This window comes from Bison bison, unplaced genomic scaffold (assembly GCF_000754665.1).
Source record: "Bison bison bison isolate TAMUID 2011002044 unplaced genomic scaffold, Bison_UMD1.0 scf7180017860731, whole genome shotgun sequence".
NCBI lineage: Eukaryota > Metazoa > Chordata > Mammalia > Artiodactyla > Bovidae > Bison > Bison bison.
In genome coordinates, this window is record NW_011491303.1 from 112,632 (window position 1) to 134,885 (window position 22,254).

Genomic DNA, 22,254 nt, shown 5'->3' on the forward strand with positions numbered 1-22,254 from the left:
GACCTGCCTGGCCATTTGGTATGTTGTCTCCCTGGTTACCAGATAAGTAGTCCAAAGTTCATTGAGAGGGCAAGATGGAGTTCCTTTCCTTTTAAAAATGGAGTCAGTCCAGTCAGGGCAACCTGCTCCTTTCCTTCTTCAAGGTAATGGAGTTAACAGCAGGCTGTAACCAAGCTGTGAGAAAACTAACACCCTAATCAGATCTCTCAAGTGTTTTCCAGAAAGCTGAATAATAAACCACGTTCCAGTATTTTCCCCTCCTTCAAATTCATTAGGAAGACTTTATCATCTCTTTATTATTAGCCTGAAACTTTGGTAACTATGAAACTTGACAGCAGGAAAGTTCAAATGTCATCTGCTCAGTCTGATGACCTCAGCTAAAATGCAACGTACCCTGTTCCCCCCATAGCCCTCACTGTTTCTAGACCCACTTCCTGCTTTATTTGTCTCCGTAGGGCCTGAATGACAGTTGTTGATGGAAAACCAAATTTCCTCTTCGTCCTCTCCCAGACAGTCACGTTGATCAAAGGCAAACAAATAAATTCATACATTCAGCCCCTCTGCTCGTGGATTCTTGTCCAAATCCCAGTTTCTATTCCAGCCATTTTTCATAAAGGTAAATATTTTGATTCTCCTGAAGTTTGTATTAACTTCTGATTGCAGTCCCAAACCTGCTATTTGTAAAAGGAAGTATAGGTTATCTTAACATTTCTGTTGATTTGACTTCCCTTCCCTTTCTTCTCAAAACAAGTCGATTCTATTGACATTCTGTACACAAAAAAATAAATTCATATTGAACCCCCACATTAGTATCTTCAGCATGGTAAAGGAAAGCTTCACTGATCACCCTACTGGATGAGGTTGTTGCATTCAACTTCAAAATTAACACCAAATTCCTCCTCCGGAGACAGACACTAGCCTCACCCCATGTCCCCCCTAACTCTTGTTCATAAAAAAAAATTTAGCATCTGAGATCTTCCCTCAACTTCAAAGAGCAAATTTAATCAGAGAAGTGAGAAAATGCAGAAACAAAAGAAAGCGGTCAAACAAGACAATAGTTTAGCCATAAAATAGAGCCTTGAGCCTTTAGTTTCTTCTCAAGGGCTATGGTTAATATTATGAGCCATATCCTTGAATTATTTTGCAGATACGAAAACGCCTATCAGATGAAAAAGTTGACTGCATGCTGACCAATAGTTTGTAGATCTCAGACTGGTTGGAGGCAAAAACTGACAATTGTTACCCAAAATATTACCTTGTTACCTCACCATCAGCCAATCAAAGAGTTGCACACTGCTCCTAATGCACCCTGAGACAGTCTCCCTCACACTATCACACTGTCACACTGTCCTGGGCTCAGTCACATCTGACTTTTCAGGACCCCATGGATGGTAGCCCGCCAGGCTCCTCTGTCCATGGGATTTCCCAGCAAGAATACTGAAGTGGATTGCCGTTTCCTACTCTACGGGATCTTCCCCACCCAGGGATCAAACTTGGGTCTCTTGCATCTCCTGCATTGGCAGGTGGATTCTTTACCACTGAGCCACCTGGGAAGCCCTTGATTATATACCCTGAGACAGTCACCCTCACATTGTCTTTAAAAACCCTGCCTTCAAAGACTTTGGGGTATCTGAATCTTTTGAGCTGGTTCTCCTTGCTTGGCACCCTGCAATAAATCCTTCACCTTCCTTCATCACAACCTGATGGCAGCTGACTGGCTTTGCTGCTCTGAGGCCAGCACCCCAAAGTTTGGTTTAGTAAACTATGATAAATAGTTTTGTTGCCAAAACTCAATTAGACTACATGAAATAATCTCCATAAATCTCTTAGCATAATTAATAGCATATAAAGTTGAAAAAAATGGAAGACTTTTTAAAATTAAGTTCAGTTTATGTTTTTGTCGGGAAGAATGTCTCCAGTCACATAGATGCAAGTGGAGATATAAAGATAGAGAAGTATGGACTATAGACAAATTTGAAGGATACTGATTCAGTCAGTAAGAGAAATAATATTAACTGAGCACCTTCTATGTTTCTTCAACAAAGATCATGAAAGATGTAATTTCGGTTGAGGGCAGGAAACACAATGTCTTTAGAACACAAGACCAGCAAAAGACAGACACGATGAATTGTCCTTATTGCTGAAGTATAGATGGTCCTGTCTTAGGTTGAATACTGGAAAGGCATGGACTCTACCTTTCATAAATATGGACTCCTACCCATGTAGCATTGACTTAAACATTGTGATTTTCAAATAACATAGAGTAGATTCTTTAAAAGCTGAAAACAGATGAAATAGACATGCTTGGAAAATGCTGTTTCATATTTTAATTTCAATGTACAGACATTAAGTTGTCTGCCCTCTTAGCGCAGCTGGCAGCGCGTCAGTCTCATAATCTGAAGGTCCTGAGTTCAAACCTCAGAGAGGGCAGGCCCTCACTTTTTTCACAGTTGGTCTGGTGAAAAGCCAAGTTGAAAGAAAAGAAAATGTGTGTGATCTGCGCTTAAAGAAATCAATACAAAAGAAAACTAGCAAATGCTGCCAGATAAGCATTGGATGCTGCTGCTGCTGCTGCTGCTAAGTCGCTTCAGTTGTGTTCGACTCTGTGCTACCCCATAGATGGCAGCCCACCAGGCTCCTCTGTCCACAGGATTCTCTAGGCAAGAATATTGGAGTGGGTTGCCATTTCCTTCTCCAAATCATGGGGTGGATGTTCCAATATTCAATATTCACTCAAGAAAATGGAATCAATTTTCTGGTTTGTTGCACTCTCAGCAGTTTGAGTGAAATGGATAAGAAATTTAGATTACACCAGAAAACAAAAGCTATACTGTATTTTTGATCTTCCTCTCCTCCTGGTGGAAGAAGCAAGGGAAGTTTTCTCTTCCAAATTCATGCTCTAAAGATTGTCCAACCAGAGTTAAGACATGGGGAAGGGTAAAATCATTTATTTTTTAAATCATGTAACAAATATTTCTTGTTAATGCACTGTTCTGGGTGCAGTTGAGAATTTGGGGCTCTCCCACTCATTGTGTATGTCTCTATAGAAACAACTGTGATTGTTACAAGATTTTGGAAATAAGGCATATATATAGGAGGAGACAGTGGGGTAGCTTTTGTAGATCTAACCTGTAGATCTGGGGTAGTTTCTGTAGATCTAATCTGCACCACATTCTAGAAAGTGTCCTGAAAGTTTATTGATTTTATGCAAGTCGTTTGATTAACCTTGCAAATAACCCAAATATCATCACTCCCATTTGAAAGATGGAATTGAATTTCAGGGAAGTTGAATCATTTTTCTCAAGTCTGTTAGCTTTAAGGAGCAAAACCAGACATGAAAAGCTGGTTGTTTGTTTGTTTTCTATATGAAACGATGTGAGCTTGTCTTTTAATTTAAGGTATAGTCTCATAAGTCTATAAGGAATACCAGTTCCTCCCTTCACACATTCATAGAACAAATTTTTAAATGAGTGTATTTAGTTTTCCACTCATCAGACACTAAATCAAAATCACTTCTGTGTCTGTCACCCAGGGTCCAGACTTCTAAGTGTCCTTGACTACTTCTTCTCCCTCAAATCTCTACATCCAGTGTCTTGACACATACTTAGATATTGTAGATCCTTCCTACACAACTCTCCAGAATCTTTCTCTTTCTTCTCATACATCTATGCCTTGATCTATTCTATGCTTATGGAGAAAGTATTCTGTGCCAGAGAGAGTCTTGGACTGGAGATGCAGAAAGACTCATGCTACTGCTAATCTCAGAAGCTAAAAGAGTAAACCTCAATCCCTTAATATAACTTCTTTTTCATTCTCCTTAATTCCAGTTTCCCCATTTCCTACCTATATGGCATTCAAAATTAAAAATTTATCATAAAATGTTACCTTGATTACGTAAGCTGTCTGCATGGGATTTTTTTCAAGTGTTCTTAAGCCTCCAGTTTTCTCGCCAGTGTATCTTCATGTGTCCAGGCTTTTCAACCACTGTTTCCCTTCATGTCTATTTTACACACAAAAACGCACATACACCCACTCCAATTGAACAGGTATATTTCTGAACACAGGAATCCCTACCTCCATGCCTTTTCCTTCCATCCTGTGTTCACTGTACATCTACATCCTACAATGTCCATGCATTTTTCCTTTTCTCTATGTCTCACCTCTAATTTCTGATGGCTTTTGTATGTAATAGTATGTACTTCTTTTTTGTTCTTGCATATAGCATAAATACATAACTTCTCAAGACCTGCCTCAGCAAGAATCCCATAAATATTCCAGAAATAAAGCAATGTGTAAGTTTCTGTAGTGTGGTGGTTATCATGCTTGCCTAACACGCTGGAGGCCCTTGGTTCAAAACTAAGCAGAAACAATTGCTCCCTTGTACCTTCTACCATCTGGGAAAACTCAGCCCTCTGCCTCTCCTAAAGGGAACCAGTGATCATCTCATTTCTGTTGCTTTGCTGTTTTAGTTTCATGTTTAAGAAACAGATAGATTATCAATCTGAGATAGTCCGGCTGCATTAGCCCACTGTTCTGGGTGAGTCCTCCCAAATGGGATGTGGTCCCTTCTGTTGGAAAAATCTGAAATTCATAGTTTTTTGGCCAGATTTTGTCACAGTGACTTTCTTTTTTCCTTGGCAGAGGAATAGGTACCAACTGCTCTCTGGCCTTGGAGGATCCTTGAGAAGATGGACCCTTAGTCCAGCTTAAAGACCTTGACATTTCCTGAAGTTCTAGCAGCCTGGAAGAATGAATAATGACGTGGATACAGTCCACTGAAAAATGGAAGGAAAAAAATGCATGCTGGATGTGGGGAATTAGCTCAAGTGGTAGAGCGCTCGCTTAGCATGTGAGAGGTAGTGGGATCGATGCCCACATTCTCCAGTTTTTACTCTTTCAGCTGAGGAACTGTAAATCTTCTAAATTGTAGAAAGAAAGGAAAAAATTAGACACTTTGGACTCTTCCCTGGGTAAGGGCAAAACAGGACAGGCCTGGCTCTATTGGCCTTCAGTATGTACATCTCTCATTAATGATAAATCTAGTAGATTAGAAAAATCAACAAACACGTTGAAAAAATAAACACCACCATACATCAATGGATCGAACTGACCTTATAAAGCAAAATCACAATGAAGTTCTACCAAAGAGTTGAGGGAAAAGCAAGATCATATCAAAAATAAAAAATCAAGAATGGTCAGATTGAAGCAAAGGGACATTGTGGAAACAAACATTTTTTAAAGTATTATTTAGTTGTAAGTGCCAGGGAAGACTGAAAGTAGTGAAACCAGAAGAAGACTGTCTCTTGTCAATATACATACTAGCTCCAGAGGTTTGGGTGGTCAGATTTCTTCTGAATCAACTGGGCCTACTGCAGTGCCAAGCACAGAGCAGCTCCCCAATGAATATGTCCTGACTGAATGGAAAGGAAGTGATAGATTTAACAGAGTTTCACAAGAATAATAGTATTTGCCAGGACAGTGAATGTGGATTTTGAAGGTGGAGAATGAGCCAAAATTGACTTGGAAGTCTAAGTCCAGAACACCAGCACAGAAGATGTTAGGAATTAGAGTTTAGATGAATGAGTTATTTTGGAGAACAGACAGTGAGACCCTCAGCTGCAGCAGAAAAATAAAATCACAATTTGGAATTTAAAATCTGTTTCTCAATTCATTCTTTGCTACTTAGCAGCTCGGGGACCTTAACTTTTCTGAGTCTCCATTATATCTGAAAAATGTAAATTATGATGCATACTTCTGTTGCTGAAATTCAATTTGAATGTATGAAATCATCTCCATAAATCCCTTAGTATGATTTTAAGGCTGAAATAAATGAGAAGGTTTTGAATTAAGTTCAGTTTGTGTTTTTTGTAAGGAGAATATCTCTGGGCATGTAGATGCAACTGGAGACATAGAGTGAGATAAAGAAGTATGGAGTGCAGACAAATTTGAGGAATATTAATTCACTTAGTCAGTCAGTGAACTATTAATAGTATTAAGTGGGTACTTCTTAGGTTTCTTTTAAATATAAGGTATCAAGGAAAATGTAAGAGTGACTGAGGTCTCTGAAGGATACAACAGGCAGATCATTAGATCACAAGAGGGAAAAAGAGCAGCAAAAAACTAGTACAATTGTTACTGGACCAGTACAAATGGTACTGCAGGCCAGAGGGTCCAGTTGTTGGGTATATGTTGGAAAGGTGTGGACTCCACCATTCCTGGATGTGGAACCCTTCAAGTGCAGCACTGGCTTAAATGGAATGATTTACAAGTAGCATGGTTACATTCTTTAAAAGTTGGAAACTGCTAGACATGACTGGAAAGTACTATTTTATGTTTTACTTTCAATGACAGAAGCTGGGATCATCTGCCCTCTTAGCGCAGTAGGCAGCGCGTCAGTCTCATAATCTGAAGGTCCTGAGTTCAAGCCTCAGAGAGGGCAAGTGTTTTATATTTGTTGTTCAGCTCTGATGGGCAAGGCGAGTCAGAGCTCGAGGCGCCCCCCACCCCACCCCACCCACCGCCTCCGGACCTGCCTGAGCATCTACCCCAAAACCAGAATCTGTCCGTTTTACTATTTTATGACTTTCACCAACTCCTTTGACATTCACGGGGGGCTATCCCGATCACTTTTCTCTGTAGGAAAATCAATTTAGAACTTTAGTTAATAAGTCTCCAGGGTATAATAAGGTGTGTTCCAATTCAAATCCCTCAGAAAGCTTTCTAACCTGCCTGACAGGTTTCCAGACTCTTGCAGCTACGCATGTGATTGTTCACAGCCTCCCAACCACGAGAGGCATGGGAAGCTTAAGATATTCTAACAATGCAGAGCCTCTTGGGGAGTTAGAAATTGTTAAAATAGAACTAATAGAGGAATTCTTTGTTGAGCTAATGCCTGCTGCCAAGTTTCCATATGACTTACCCACTGTGTCCCTGGGAGTGTATTGATTAATATAGTTGGTATATAGAAATATAAGTAGAAGCCTTAATGTTAATAATAACCCTAGACCCTTTAGCTAATAAATTCTTCCCTTGATTATCCCCCACTGCACCTTTGCCCTATAGGAATGCAACTCTATCTAGTGCTTTCAGGGAGTGGCACCGAACTTTAAGAAAAATCACCTCTGGAGAAAATAAGTTTTTCTGGTTGACTAACCTTTATCAGAAGTAAAATGTTAGCAGGTCTCCTGACCAGAAGATGATGTAAATCACCTAAAGCCTTTGTATCTGATAAGTTTGCAGAAAAAAAGCCTCATTTCAATAAGGGTCAAGGACTGCTGACCTTGCATGACTTTGCACCCCCTATTACCTTCTATGTACAACTTAGGGTATAAAAGCTCCTTTTGAAAATAAAGCTACGGACCTTGCTCATTAAGCTTGGTCTCCCCGTGTCATTCTTTCTCTTTCCTTTTCCTTTTCAGGCTGATTCCCTGGAGCACAGGGGCCCTCTGCGTTCACTTTCCTGCCTGGGCTTCTAAGACCCACTCGAGAAGGTGCCTAAGGTGGGGCACCTTCCGCGATTCAAAAGGGTGCCTTCGGCCTTCGTGAACAGAGCAAGTCCCGTGCTGGGTCCTTATTGGCTTTCTGCGTAAACCAAGGAATATCAGCCTCTTTTCTCTCCTCTATTTTCTTAACTGCAAAATTCTTTCCTTATCTCTTTCTCTATCCTTAATCGCCAATGCCATCCTCCCAGAGGAATCCCTGGATCCAACCAGGGCTGGACCCCGGTAGTTCAGCCTTGTCTGACTCTTTGTGACCTCACAGACAGTGGCACTCCAGGCTTCCCTGTCCTTCACCATCTCCCAGGCTTCCCTGTCTTTCACCATCTCCTGGAGCTTGCTCAAACTCATGTCTATTGAGTTGGTGATGTCATCCAACCATCTCATCCTCTACTGTTCCCTTCTCCTCCTGCCTTCAATCTTTCCCAGCATCAGGGTCTTTTCCAATGAGTCAGTACTTCACATCAGGTGGCCAAAGTATTAGAGTTTCAGCTTCAGCATCAGTCCTTCCAGTGAATATTCAGGACTGATTTCCTTTAGAATTGACTAGTTTGATCTCCTTGCAGCCCAAGGGACTCTCAAGAGTCTTCTCCAACACCACAGTTCAAAAGCATCAATTCTTCAGTGCTCAGCCTTCTTCACAGTCCAACTCTCACATCCATACATGACTACTGGAAAAACCATACCTTTGACTAGACAGACCTTTGTCAGTAAAGCAATGTCTTTGTTTTTTAATATTCTGTCTAGGTTTGCCATAGTTTTTCTTCCATGGAGCAAGCGTCTTTTAATTTCGTGGCTGCAGTCACCATCTGCAGTGATTTTGGAGCCCAAGAAAATAAAGTCTCTCACTGTGTCCATTGTTTCTCCATCTAGTTTTCCATGAAGTGATGGAACCAGATGCCATGATCTTCGTTTTTTTAATCTTGAGTTTTAAACCAGCTTTTTCACTCTCCTCTTTCACCCTCATCAAGAAGCTCTTTAGTTCCTCTTCACTTTCTGCCGTAAGGGTGGTTTCATCTGCATATCTAAGATTACTGATATTTCTCCCAGCAATCTTGACTCAAGCTCGAGCTTCATCCAGCCTGGCATTTTGCATGATGTACTCTGCATATAAGTTAAATAAGCAAGGTGACAATACAAAGCCTTGATGTATTCCTTTCCCAATTTGGAACCAGTTTGTTGTCCCATGTCCAGTTCTAGCCATTGCTTCTTCACCTGCATACAGGTTTCTCAGGAGGTAGGTAAGGTGGTATTCCCATCTCTCTAAGAATTTTCCACAGTTTGTTGTGATCCACACAGTTAATGGCATAGTCAATGAAGCGGAAGTGAATGTTTTTCTGAAATTCTCTTGCTTTTTCTATGATCCAACGGATGTTGGTAATTTGATCTTTGGTTCCTTTGCCTTTTCTAAATTCAGCTTGTACATCTGGAAGTTCTTGGTTCAGGTACTGTTGATGGTTAGCTTGGAGGATTTTGAGTATGAACTTGCTAGCATGTGAAATGAATACAGTCTGTGGTAGTTTGAACATTCATTGCCTTTCTTTGGGATTAGAATGAAAACTGACTTTTTCCAAGCCTGTGGCCACTGCTGAGTTTTCCAAATCTGCTGGCACACTGAGTGCAGCACTTTAACACCATCATCTTTTAACAGCATCATCATCACTCTTCACCTGTACAGCTCAATGCCCATATTTTTTCCTTCACTGTAACATGCTCTTGTGTCTTATTTCCGATGGCTCTTATCTGTAATATTTTGTACCTTTTTATTGTTGTATCATATGGTGTAGATATATAATTTCTCATGACCTGCCTCAGTAACGATGGAAAAACATCTTAAAATAGAACAAAGCGTGAGTTTCCCTAGTGTAATGGTCATCACGCTCGTCTAACACGTGAGAGGTCTTTGGCTGGAAACCGAGCAGAAACAGCTATGTTTTTTGCCTTCCACCATCCAGGGAAAATCAGTTCACCTTCTCCCTTAAAAGGAATCAGTGATCATCACACCCCTGCTGGTTTGTCATTTTCATCTCATTTTTAAGAAAGATAATCATCCTAAGGTAGTCCTGTTGTATTAGCTGGCTGTTCTGGGTGAATCCTCCCAACTGGGACATTTTCACTTCTATCTCAGAAAGTCTGAAACGTGAAATTTGGAGCACCAAATGTTTCCCATGGCTACTTTTCACCCCTTTTCCTTAGAGGAGGAATAGGTACCAATCTCACTTTTGCTTCGAGTCATCTTTGGGAAGACGTGCCCTTAGCAGTCCTGGTTTCAAGCAAATAATGGAGATGGTACTCTGAAAGACTGGGGGAAAGAGCTCAATAAAGGTGGGGAATTAGCTCAAGTAGAAGAGCACTTGCTTAGCATAAGAGAGGTAGTGGGGTTGATACCCACATTCTCCAGTTTTTAAGAAGCACTGGCAAAAAAAATATACATCCAAATTGCAACTTCAGACCTGAAAAAAGAATGTGTAGATAGAACAATAGTAAATACTTAATCCAAATGACAAAGAAGCAAGTGTACTTTAAAAAAGGGACAGAACCTCAAGGACAAACAGGAAAATAGCAAAGTTCTTATATTCACATCATTGGAAACTCAATAGAGGAAGAAAGGAAACATTGCAGGGGGGATTGATTACCCAAATCTGGCAAAAGATATAAACCAGAATAAAACATTCAGCAACCCTAAAGCAGGATAAAATGAAATAAACCCACAGGCAGACAGATGACAGTTATACTGCTTGAAACTAGAAAGGGGGGAAATGCTCTAAAGTACCAGAAGAAAATGCAAGGGAAACTGCAATCTGAATGATTGTTAATTTCTCATCAGAAACTGTAAGAACCATAACTAAATAACATGATTTTTATGTTATTTTGAAAGAAAAGACCTGTCAATCTAATAGCTAAATATAGCAAAAATACCCTTCAGACAGACATAAAGTTTACCTTCTCATTTGAAGGTAAACTGAGTGACTCCATTGCTAATGAAAGTTCTAGAAAAGAGTAATGCTGTGAGTCAAGAAAAATGATACTAGAGGGAAATAAATAGGATAGTATAAATGAAGAAAGTTAACCAAAATTTCAGAAACAGAAACTCGTTTGAAATTAAATAGCCCATATTGGAGGTTTACTAGGACTGCAGCCTGGGAAACACAGATTTAAGAAGCACAGGAGTTGTGTTCCATTGGACTACAAAATGAAGGAAGCTTATTAAAGGGAAAAACCACAAGGCCACACAGTGACGTAAGTTGTTTGTCTAGCATTGTAATTGATGCTAACAAGAAGAAAGACAGCTTATTAAGCAAGAATTGGTTAGGGTCTGCAATGGTTACTTAGTTACAAGGGGAAACCTTGAGACTACAAGTTTGCAACTGGTGGATGTTGTTCCGACTATGGCTGGTGGTGGCCCTGGGTTTGGCACAGTGATATAGGGACTGGTCTAAGGCCAGATCCTCAAAGGCCGTCCTCCCCATTTTTGTATGCCTAAACTGTGGTTACTCCCTTATGACTTCAATTTGTTGTTGGAACCATAGAAGAGAAGGAAATAACTGGGAAAGCATAATAGATTTTTACATTCCTCTTTAATTCTTTAAAGTATGTTTGATGCTTGAAAGTGAAAATCATTACATTGTCTGATGGAATTTTCATTGTATCTATATGTACTATATGAAGGGGTTGTGGTAAAGGGACTAAATGGTGGTGAGGTCTATACACAACTTGAATGGTAATTTATTGATTCTAAGTATACTGTGAAATATTAAGGATGTATATGGTAATCAATACATCACCTACTAACAATGTTTAAATAAGTCAAGTAAAGGTAGGGAGGAAGAGGAGCAAAGAAAAACAAGAAACAAAGGAAACACGCTATTAATAAATTATTTAGTAAATCTAAAAGCAAACTTATTAATAATAATATTATTTGAGTTATTATAGTCAGCAGTTTATTTTTAATGCATTCTAACAATCCAGATATATCAGATAAAATCAGTTTGTCACAATATATTAAAAATATATATGCTGATTAGAAGAAATCCACTTCAAATACAGTTAGTTGTGAGATGAAAAGCTGTACTCAAGATTAAAAATTACATAGGAGATTGAAAGCAAAGAATAGGAAAACAGACCTCATGCAAGCATTAATAAAAAAAAAATAAAGTAGATATATTACTATAAGACTAAGTAGATTTCAAAGCAGAGAAAAATTCCAGGCATTAATTTGAAGAAGTGAAGTCGCTCAGTTGGGTCCGACTCTTTGCGACCCCATGGGTTACCACCCATGGCCTACCACGTTCTGCCTTCCTTGGGATTTCCCAGGCAAGAATACTGGAGTGGGCTGCCATTTCCTTCTCCAGGGGATCTTCCCAACTCAGGGATCGAACCTGTGTCTCCTGCATTGCAGACAGACACTACCATCTGAGCCATCAAAGCCATACAATTATAAGATGTCAACTCACTAGTAAAATAACTATCCTAAATTTGTATGCCTCTGACCACAGAGCTTCAAAAACCATAAGCAATAGCTAATGAAACTGAAAAGAAACATAGAAAAGTCCTCAATTATTGTTGAAGATGTCAACAATCCTCTCTCTTTAATTGATAGATCTAGTAGATAACAAATTGGAAAATTTGTGTGGGACTAAACACTATCCACCACTGAATCTAAATGACCTTATTAAGTAAAATTTCAGTGTCAGTAAAAAGAAGGATCAAAGAGTTGAGAGAAAAGCAAAATTATATCAAAACAAAGAAACCAAAAATTGTCAGTGTGAAGCAGAAAAGTGGTATTTTAGAAAGAGTTATTTAGCTGTAAATGCCAGGGAGACTGAAAGTGGTGAAACTGGAAGTGGATCATTCCTTGTCCATATTTATCCTTCCTACTCCTGAGGCCTGGGGGTAATCAGATTCCCTTTCAGTCCCCTAAGCCTGCAACAGTGCCTAGCACAGAGCAGCTCCACAACAATAATGCGCTGAATGAATGCAAAGTAAGTGATAGATTCAAAAAAGCTGCACAAGAATAATGTTTAGTATTTGGCAGATCATTTGATATGGATTTTGAAGGACTTGGAAATCTAAGCCCAAAAGTCCAGCACAGAAGTTGGGAATTAGTGGGTGTGAGCTGGAGTAGAGAGAGAACTCACAATTTGAAATCTAATAATTTCTCTCAATTCATACTTTGCTGTTTAACAGAAATATTACTTAACTTCTCTGAGCCTTCATTTTGTCTGGGAAGTACAAAATATGATACACAGGTTTATTACCTAAATTCAAGTGGACTATATGAAATAATCTCCATAAATCTCTTGGTATGAATTAGTATGTAAGGCTGAAAAAACAAGGTGGCTTTTTGTCATTTTGCCGTTTTTGTAGGAAGAATGTCTCCAGCCATGTAGGTACGAATGGAGATGTGGAGTAAGACAGAGAAGTCCAGATTTGAGGACTATTGATTCACTCAGTGAACTAATATTAACTAGGCAACTCCTATGTTTCTTTCAACATGGAGATCACGGAAAATGTAAGATCAGCTGAGATTTCTGAGGGCAGGAAAAGGCACATCTTTGGAATACAAGACTAAGAAGACAGCACATTAATTGTCCCTAGCCATGCAGCCAAGATGATCTTATTTTGGGGTGAATACTGGGAAAGGCATGGACTGCATCATTCCTAATGTGGACTCCACTGGGTTTGTCATTGGTTTATTGGAATGATTTTCAAGTATTCATTAAAAACTAGGAACTGATAAAAGTGTGGGTGGTCGGAAAATACTATTTCCTCTCTACTTTCAATACAGACTACTCATACCGTCTGCCCTCTTAGCGCAGTAGGCAGCGCGTCAGTCTCATAATCTGAAGGTCCTGAGTTCGAGCCTCAGAGAGGGCAGATAGTACTTTTTTTGGCCTGGCTAAAGTCATGTTGCAGGAAAAACCCAACAGCAAGTAAAATTAGGTGGGCACCAGCAAAACATTTGAAAAATGACCGAATATTTGCTTAGAAGGTTGAAATTAGATTTCAAGTTTGTTGCAATTCCCAGTAACTTCAGTAAAATCATTGGTGAAAAAGTTTAGATTCACCGGAAAGATTTCAGATCAAAAAGAGAGTTAGGACATGGGAATTAGGGTCAATGTTACAAAGCCTTCTTTGCACTCAAAGCTAGTGGGAAAGATACTTGTTTCCACCAGTTTTGCTCTATCATTCCTTCTCCACAAGACCTGAGTCCTCAGAAGACCTTTCCTGAACCCAACTTCGGGAAATATTGGATTTCTTTTTAAAATGAAGATTTATAAATCTCTGGTTCTTTTCTTATTTCACCCAGAAGAGAGCACAGACTTGGTCTTTGACCAATATTCTCTGTCGCAAACAGTTGGACTCAACTGAGTGACTGAGCACACATGCACCCACTTTGACATCATACTACAACAAGGACAAAAAACGTGCTGTGAAGGGAGTGAGCATGATCTGTACTGGAGTATGCTAGCCTTTCCTTCTCAAAATGCATGACTTTTGGCTTGTGGGAGAGTGGACCTCCCATCCTTGTAAACAGAGAGAATCTGGTGAAAAGAAGGCTATTTTGTAATTGACATTTATGGGACCTATTGACCTGGGGCGGAGAAGGCGATGGCACCCCACTCCAGTACTTTTGCCTGGAAAATCCCATGGATGGAGGAGCCTGGTAGGCTGCAGTCCATGGGGTCGCTAAGAGTCGGACATGACTGAGCGACTTAGCTTTCACTTTTCACTTTCATGCGTTGGAGAAGGAAATGGCAACCCACTCCAGTGTTCTTGCCTGGAGAATCCCAGGGACGGGGGAGCCTGGTGGCTGCCGTCTATGGGGTCACACAGAGTCGGACACGACTGAAGTGACTTAGCATAGCATAGCATTGACCTGGGGAAAGAGAGAAGTCTGTTGAGGGACAATTAAAGAAACAAGATGGACAACACAACTTGTGGGTCTGAGGACTGAGTTTGCCTGGGTCTGAGAGAGAACCAGAAAGATCCAAATTGTCAAAAACAAAATAAAAAAGATGTGAAATCAGGGGAATTCTTAGAGTAAACTCATAAACAAGAATAGGAGTAGGATCTTTGGGTAGTTCTTCCTTATGGAAGTTTCTTACCCATCCATTCCAGCCCAACCATCACAGTACCTGTAATGACAGTCTAAATTAACACCTTCAGAAATATCTCCAAGAATTGAAACAATCTGGTGATATTTGACTTCCACATATAGAATCTCAAATAGAATTTTTCCTCTTTGCACATGCAGCTAAAATATTTTAAATGAGGCAGGAGGGATTCCAGCAGGTAATACAGGAAATATATTTAACAGCATTAGTGATCAGATCCTGATGAAGGCCAAAAATAGGAAGGAATGTTAAAGAGGGTCATGATTCTACCATGCAGAACTATGAACAGCCCTTGAACTTTGCTTTTCACTGAAAGGCTTCCCTCTCCTTTAACTGTATCTTAAGCTTCTTCAGACACAAAGAATCCTATGGATGATGCCCTTGGAGGCTCTGTGAAAGGGTGGTCCTTCAGCAAGTCCACAATTTGGTTAGGCCTTTGGCACCACAGTCTTGAAATAAGCTGGAAATTTTCTTACATTTTACTTTTCTATGGGTATTTGGTAACTGGGCTCTGTCTGGGTTTCCCAAATGCACACAGAGGACTTTTCTTCACCTCTCAGATTCTGACTAATATAACTTCTCATGTTGAATCAGACTTAGTAATATGCCTACTTCTTGGCACTCAGTCCCTAAGTCAAATGTTACTTTGCTAATGAGACCCCCTCCCTAGCTAATGCCTCTTATTGTGATTTCAATCTGTCCATCAACTTATGCCACTTTCCTCACAAGCACTGTGTTTTAGAAATTGTCTTATGAATTTACATGTAAAGTTCCTGTCTCTCCTCTAGAATATAAGGATCTTGAGGCTCAAATCATTGTGTCCTCAGTGCCTGGAGTTAAGGCATAAATATGGCTTCTGCCTTGAAATGGAAGTATTAGGTAATAGGGAATCGGTAGATCAAATATAAGTGAATAATTTAATAAATTATTTTATTAACTTCCAAAATGTTACTCTCCACATCTGCCGATTTATTTTGCTCTTTCTTTATGCCTTACTTGATGTTTTAAATTTTATTGATGAATGGCAGTTTATATGACTTAAAATTTTCCCAGACAGAATTTTCTACTTTCCAATTAGTGAACAACAAAAAAAGATGTAAGGGAACACAGATGTTTAGGACTCCTGTTACAAAAGTCACAACAGATAGCAGTTTAGTGTTAGTCACTCAGTCGTGTCCGACTCTTTGTGACCCCATGGACTGTAGCCCATCAGGCTCCTCTGTCCATGGGATTCACCAGGCAGAATATCCAAATGGGTGGCCATTCCTGTCTCCATGATAACAGTTTAAAGTTGAGTGAAAGCTAGAACAAATTAAAAGCCTATTTCCTTTTGCATGTATCTTCTTACAACCATTTTTTTCTACATGGGTTCTTAATATCTGGTTTCTTTTCAGTCAACAGTGAAACCCCAAAATGTTCCCTCTGTCTCTTCTTTTTCCCATGGTGACTTTCCCCTTCTTTCTTCAGCAGAGGAATAGATACTAATCACACTATTGCCTTAGGCATCTTTGAGAAGATGTGCCCTTAGTCCAGTCCTGGTTTCATTTTAAGGACCTTGAAATTTCCTGAAGTTCAGGCTGCTCAGCAGAGTAAATACAGTGAGGATGGTACTCTGAAAAGCTAGAGGAAAAAACATAAGTATGAAGGTGGGGAATTAGCTCAAGTGGTAGAGCGCTCGCTTAGCATGTGAGAGGTAGTGGGATCGATGCCCACATTCTCCAGTTTTGGCTCCTTCAACTAAGGAGCTCCAGCTAACAACCACAAATCTCGCAACCTATACAAAGAAATGAGAAAAGCAGACACACATTGCACTCTCCTCTGGGCAAGGACAAGACTGGCTCTACGTCCCTGACCACTGAGCTTCAAAACTCATGAACTGAAGCTGATTAACTTGAAAGGAAAAACAGAGAAGCCCACAGTTATCATTATAGGTGTCAAAACTTCTCTCATTAATGATAGATCTAGTAGTTAAGAACACCATTCACCAATGGATCTAATTGACCTGACAGAGCAAAATCGCAATATAGAAAGGTGGAAAGAAGAGCCAAAGAGTTGAGAGAAAAGCAAGATCATATCAAAACTAAAAAATCAAGAATGGTCAGAGTGAAGCAGAGGGACATCATGAACACATATTTTTAGTCATTACTTGGCTGTAAATGCCAGGAAGACTCAAAGTGGTGAATCTGGACGAGGATTGTCCCTTGTGCATATATATCCTTCTAACAGAAGTCTGGGTGATCATATTCCTTCTGAATCACCTGAAGCTACTACAGTGCCAGGCACAGAGCAGCTCCCCAATGAATATGAGCTGACTGAATGGAAAGGAAGTGATAAATTCAAGAGAGCTTCACAAAGTAATGTTCAGATTTGCCAATATTATTCAGCGAAAGTGGATTTTGAAGGAAGAGAATGAGCCAAAGTTTGACTTGGAAGTCTAAGCCTGAAAGGCCAGCAGAGAGGAGACTGGGAATTAGAGTGTGTATGAATGAGCTATTGTGGAGAAGAATGTACAGTGAGATTATCAGCTGCAGCAGAAAAAAATAACATAATTTGGAATTAGATAATCTGCTTCTCAATTCAGACTTTACGGTTTAGCAGACACATTACTTCTCTGAGTTACCAACATATATGGAAAATGCAAATTATGACACCTAGTTGTGAAAATTCAATTGGAATATATGAAATAATCTTCATAAATCTCTTAGTGTAATTAATAGCCCAATAGGCTGAAGAAAAACAGGGAGGTTTTTTTGCTAAATTCTGTCTGTAGTTTTTTTGTTTGTTTGTTTTTTTCCAGTCTGTGTTTTTTGTAGAGAGAACATCTCCTGTCGTGTTCATGCAAGTGGAGATGTAGAGTGAGACAACGACATATGGAGTGTAGATAAATTTGAGGCGTATTCATTCACTCAGTCAGTGAATTAATATTAACTGGGTATCTCCTAAATTTCTTTTGAATATAAGGAAAGTGCAAGAGTGAGACCCGCTCCAGTGTTCCTGCCTGGAGAATTCCAGAGACGGGGGAGCCTGGTGGGCTGCCGTCTCTGGGGTCACACAGACTCGGACACGACTGAAGGAAGCGACTTAGCAGCAGCAGAAGCAGCAAGAGTGAGATCTCTGAGGGAGAGAAGAGGCCAATCATTGGAACACAAGAGAGGAAAAGAGCCGCAAAAGACAGGATTGTTCCTGGTCTTGCTGGCCAGAGTGTCCAACTGGTGGATGTATACCGTAAAGGTGTGGACGCCATCATTTCAGAGCGTAGAATCCGCCGGGTGCAGCATTGTCTTATATGGAATGGTTTTCAAGGAGCATTGGCTACATTTTTTTAAAACCTGGAAACTGATAGATGTACCTGAAAAATATTATTTCATATTTTAATTAGAATGTGAAAGCTTCACCCTGTCTGCCTTCTTAGCGCAGTAGGCAGCGCGTCAGTCTCATAATCTGAAGGTCCTGAGTTCGAGCCTCAGAGAGGGCAGCTTTGTTTTTTTCCTCCACAATCGAACTAGCCTAATGTTACTCTGCTAAAAAGAAAACGTATACAGGCTACACCAAAACCAAACCGAAAGGAACAAACAAAAAATCAACATAAAATAACTCTGGGAGTTAGTGAAGGACAGGGAAGCCTGGGGTGCTGCAGTCCATGGCGTCCCAAAGAGTCAGATACTCCCAATGGCAATTAAGGAATGGAAGATGTAAAATCATTTATTCTTTTTATCATGAAACAAATAATTCTTGTTTACACAACTATTCTGGGTGCAGTGAATCAAGAGTGAATAAGATCTCCAAATTTCCTTCCTTGTGGAGCTACATCCCTCCATCTTTTGCTTCTTTTAGAGTGCCAGGATGCAGAGAGCTTGAAGATTTGACTAATGCGGTTTTTGAGGGTTCTTACACTTTATCTCTGACATTCTGTGAGCTTGGAGGCTGGAGGGAGAAAGCGGAGACAGAGGTCACTTCTGGCATGCTGACAGGGTAGACAGTGTAGTAGCCTTTTCAGGATAATCAAATATCTTGAAACCACTTTATTCTTTGGGGACCAGAGACAATATGGGGACATATGTGATTGTGGGATTCCAATTTTGCCCAGTTGATTTTCCTTTAAAATGTGAAAGAGAAATGATACTCTGTTTTACTCCTTATATACGTTACCAAAATGATACTCAGAGATGGATTTCTGAAGGTTATGTTGTCCAGAGCTTCCTTCTTGCAGATTTGACCTTGCCATTGCTTCCCCTTACGGGTTCAAGGAAGGGAGGCACCTTCAGGCTGCAGAAAGCACCATGCTAGTTACCTCTTTCTATTTTATGCCTCTCTGACCCTTTGAAAGATGGATGACCACCACTGGGGACTTGGAATACAGAATACAAAAGAATTAAAAGGAATGGAAAAAATCCTTTTTTCAGCACTGGGTGCTAAAAATGATACTACATGTTTATTAATCTTATGCAAGTTGTTTGATTTAACTTTGCAGTTCATCCAAATATCATTATTCCCATTTTACAGAGAAAATTGAAGCTTAGAATAGTTGAACCATCTTTTTTTTCAGTTTGCATGGCTCTACGGAGCAAAACCAGAAGCACAAAGCTGATTTTTTTTTTTCCCCTGTATTAAAATGTAGCCTTTTCCTTTAACCCTGCACTTAGTCTTTTCCTCCAGACCAATTCATTCATTAATTCACTATTATTATAAATGAGAGGATTTAATCTTCCATGCATCAGATATTAATTCACAATCACTTGTGTTTACCACCCAGATTCAAGTATTCTACATGCCTTTGACTCTTTCTTCTCCTTCAAATCTCTACATCCAGTATCTTGATATGTGCTTAAATGCCGTAGCTCTTTCCCGCACAGCTCTCCAGAATCTTTCTTTCTTCTCATGCACCTATGCCTTTGTCCATTCTGTGTTTATGGAGGATGTATTCCAAGCCAGCTAGTGTACCGGGCCGCAGGTACGGAAAGACTCATGCTATTATTAATCTCAGAGCTTAAAAAATAAACCTCAATCCTTTAAGATCTTACAACTTCTTTTTCTTTCTCTCTAATTCTATTTTCTCCATTTCCTACCTATTTGGCATTCAAAATAAAAAAGTTTCATAAAATATTTTTATTTTAAAGCCATGTGCCTGCATGTTTTTCAAGGGTTTTTAAGTCTCCCCAATTTTTTTCCCAATGTATCTTCATGTGTCCAGACTTTTTCAATCACTGTTTCTCTCCATGTCTATTTTACACAAGCACACACATGTACTCACACACTCTCTCACTCCACTCCTACTACACAGGTATATTTCTGAACACAGGAATTCCTACCATCCTGACTGTTCCTTCCATGCTGTTGATTCTTTATCCTCACACCTCAATGTCTGTATTTTTTTTTACTCTGTTTCATAGGATCTCACTACTTATTTTTGATAGTTCTTATTTGTAACAGGCTTTTTTGTTTGTTTGGTTTGGTTTGGCTATTCTCTCATGTGATGCAGATGTGAAACCATTCATGAGCCACCTCAGCAAGAACTGAGTATCTCAAAAATGGGATATGGTGTGAGTTTCCGTAGTGTAGTGGTCATCACGCTCGCCTAACACGCGAGAGGTCCTCGGTTCGAAACCGAGCGGAAACAATGGCTACTCTTTTACCTTCAGTCATCCGGGGGAAAATCAGTTCACTGCCTCCCCTGAAAGGAACGAGTTATCAACCCACTTCTTTTTGTTGTTTGGGTCCTCTTTTTAAGAAACAGATAATCATCCTGAGATAGTCTCGTCTGTTCTGGATGACTCCTCCCAACTGGGACGTGTTCTCTTCTGTCCCAGAAAATCAGAATCGGGAACCTTTGGAGTGCCAAACTTTTCCTATGGCTACTTTCTCCTTTCCTGGCAGAGAAGTAGGTACCAATTGCGCTCTTCCCTCGGGGCATCTCTGAGACGATGTATCCTTAGCCCAAATTCTGATTCCCATTAATGGGCTTGACATTTCCTGAAGTTTGGACCACCCAAAAGAAGGAAAAATGGAGAGGGTATGTTGATAAACTGCAGGGTGGGGGGAGAAGCGAGACATAAGACCTAACGGTGGGGGATTAGCTCAGATGGTAGAGCGCTCGCTTAGCATGCGAGAGGTAGTGGGATCGATGCCCATATCCTCCAGTTTTACGCGAGAGGCAGTGGGATCGATACCCACATCCTCCAATTTTACTCTCAACTGAGGCGCTCTGATCTTCCAATCTCTATAAAGAAATTAGATACTTTAGACTCTTAGGGAAAGGACAAGACAGGATAGCGAGGGCTCTACTGGTTAGTACATCTACTACCAACGTATGACGTGTTATGCTACAGAATAGCTGAGTCATCTCAAGGGATATGCCCAGTTGCTCTTTTTTCCCCCTCCGTTTCTTCATGCACTTGGCCGCAAGGCGGCCCAATCCTGAGAAGCGCAGGGCAGGGCAGGGTCAATAAAGCCCCAACTTTCTTGTCAGGGGCAGAAACCGAGTGCCCCAAGTAACCAAAAAATATGGGGAAAGACCCTATGGGAAGCAAATACGTGAAGTTATTAGTTAGCTTCTGGATGCACCCGCGAGCTGTGAATAAGTGGCTCTGATCCTGAATAACAACCAATAATCGAATTGCTTAGATGGAAAATGACCAGCTCATCCTCGCATAGATTTTCTTCCTCTTTGAGCATCTTGGCCTGCTCGAGACCCCTCATCTCCCTTCCACTGTTTTCCTCCACTGGCTACAAAGTTGGCTTGTCAGTTAAGACATCTCCAGCTCTGACATGTGTGAAACCATACAAGGGGGGAAAAATCAGAAAGATCCGATTTATCACACGTCCAATATTTCAATGTCCAATATTTCTCTGTCTTCTTCGGGCTCATAAAAAAAAAAAAGTAAAGACTCTCCCTGCACCCCCCCCCCCAAAGTCAATGTTTTCTATGTCTGTATTGAGTTGTAGTCAAGAGCTCAAGGAGATGCGCAGGAGGAGAATGCGGGCATAGACCCTGCAGGCACCAATCAGTGAAGTTAGTGAAGTACAATTCGCCGCGACAGTCTATTTTGAGCTCGTGGTTATTTCAGCACTAGAAGTTTTATGCCCTCCTTGGTTTTTCGGGACTAATATGAAGACTCAAGTGTCGCTGCTGTCAAGGCGGAGCATCTCTAGAACTTCCGGAGAAACATTGCTGGAATGCTCGTCTAAATGGGAACCCGGAACGGTTATCGTGAGAAAACTCTGACACAATCTCACGTCTTGATACTTCACAGCAGAGCAAACTGCATGCCAGAGGTAAATGAATGCAAAAACAAAACTCAAGGAAAATGAACGCGCCTAAGGAAAAGCAAACAAAAGAAAAAAAACCGTGCCCTCTCTGAGGCTCGAACTCAGGACCTTCAGATTATGAGACTGACGCGCTGCCCACTGCGCTAAGAAGGCTCTGAAATTAAGTTGTTGGCTAGGCTCTAAAGAAATTATCTAAGCCAGTGCTTGCCCTCTTGGCTTTTCTTGTTGCTTGCCCTCTTGGCTGTTCTTGGTTTCTGTTCATCTGGATCATCGGTCCCTCAGAGTGAACAGTCACATTTTCACCATCCAGAGTCTTGTCTCTGAAATGATACTCTCACCGAATAGTAGTTGGGTGAATGTATAGAAAATTTTCA

At 40.4% G+C, this 22,254-nt stretch overlaps 10 non-coding genes across 10 annotated transcripts; 9 read left to right on the top strand and 1 right to left on the bottom strand.

Moving 5' to 3' along the window:
- Positions 1-2,357: 2,357 nt before the first annotated feature.
- On the top strand, positions 2,358-2,430 carry TRNAM-CAU. Its single transcript has one exon. It is a non-coding gene; the product is annotated as a tRNA-Met (tRNA).
- Positions 2,431-4,296: 1,866 nt separating this feature from the next.
- Positions 4,297-4,369, top strand: TRNAV-AAC. The gene has a single exon. It is a non-coding gene; the product is annotated as a tRNA-Val (tRNA).
- A 442-nt stretch (positions 4,370-4,811) lies between these two features.
- On the top strand, positions 4,812-4,884 carry TRNAA-AGC. The gene has a single exon. It is a non-coding gene; the product is annotated as a tRNA-Ala (tRNA).
- Positions 4,885-6,366: 1,482 nt separating this feature from the next.
- TRNAM-CAU lies at positions 6,367-6,439 on the top strand. Its single transcript has one exon. It is a non-coding gene; the product is annotated as a tRNA-Met (tRNA).
- Positions 6,440-13,300: 6,861 nt separating this feature from the next.
- On the top strand, positions 13,301-13,373 carry TRNAM-CAU. The gene has a single exon. It is a non-coding gene; the product is annotated as a tRNA-Met (tRNA).
- A 2,889-nt stretch (positions 13,374-16,262) lies between these two features.
- TRNAA-AGC lies at positions 16,263-16,335 on the top strand. The gene has a single exon. It is a non-coding gene; the product is annotated as a tRNA-Ala (tRNA).
- Positions 16,336-18,016: 1,681 nt separating this feature from the next.
- TRNAM-CAU lies at positions 18,017-18,089 on the top strand. The gene has a single exon. It is a non-coding gene; the product is annotated as a tRNA-Met (tRNA).
- Positions 18,090-20,158: 2,069 nt separating this feature from the next.
- On the top strand, positions 20,159-20,231 carry TRNAV-AAC. Its single transcript has one exon. It is a non-coding gene; the product is annotated as a tRNA-Val (tRNA).
- A 447-nt stretch (positions 20,232-20,678) lies between these two features.
- TRNAA-AGC lies at positions 20,679-20,751 on the top strand. Its single transcript has one exon. It is a non-coding gene; the product is annotated as a tRNA-Ala (tRNA).
- A 1,209-nt stretch (positions 20,752-21,960) lies between these two features.
- On the bottom strand, positions 21,961-22,033 carry TRNAM-CAU. The gene has a single exon. It is a non-coding gene; the product is annotated as a tRNA-Met (tRNA).
- Positions 22,034-22,254: the final 221 nt, after the last annotated feature.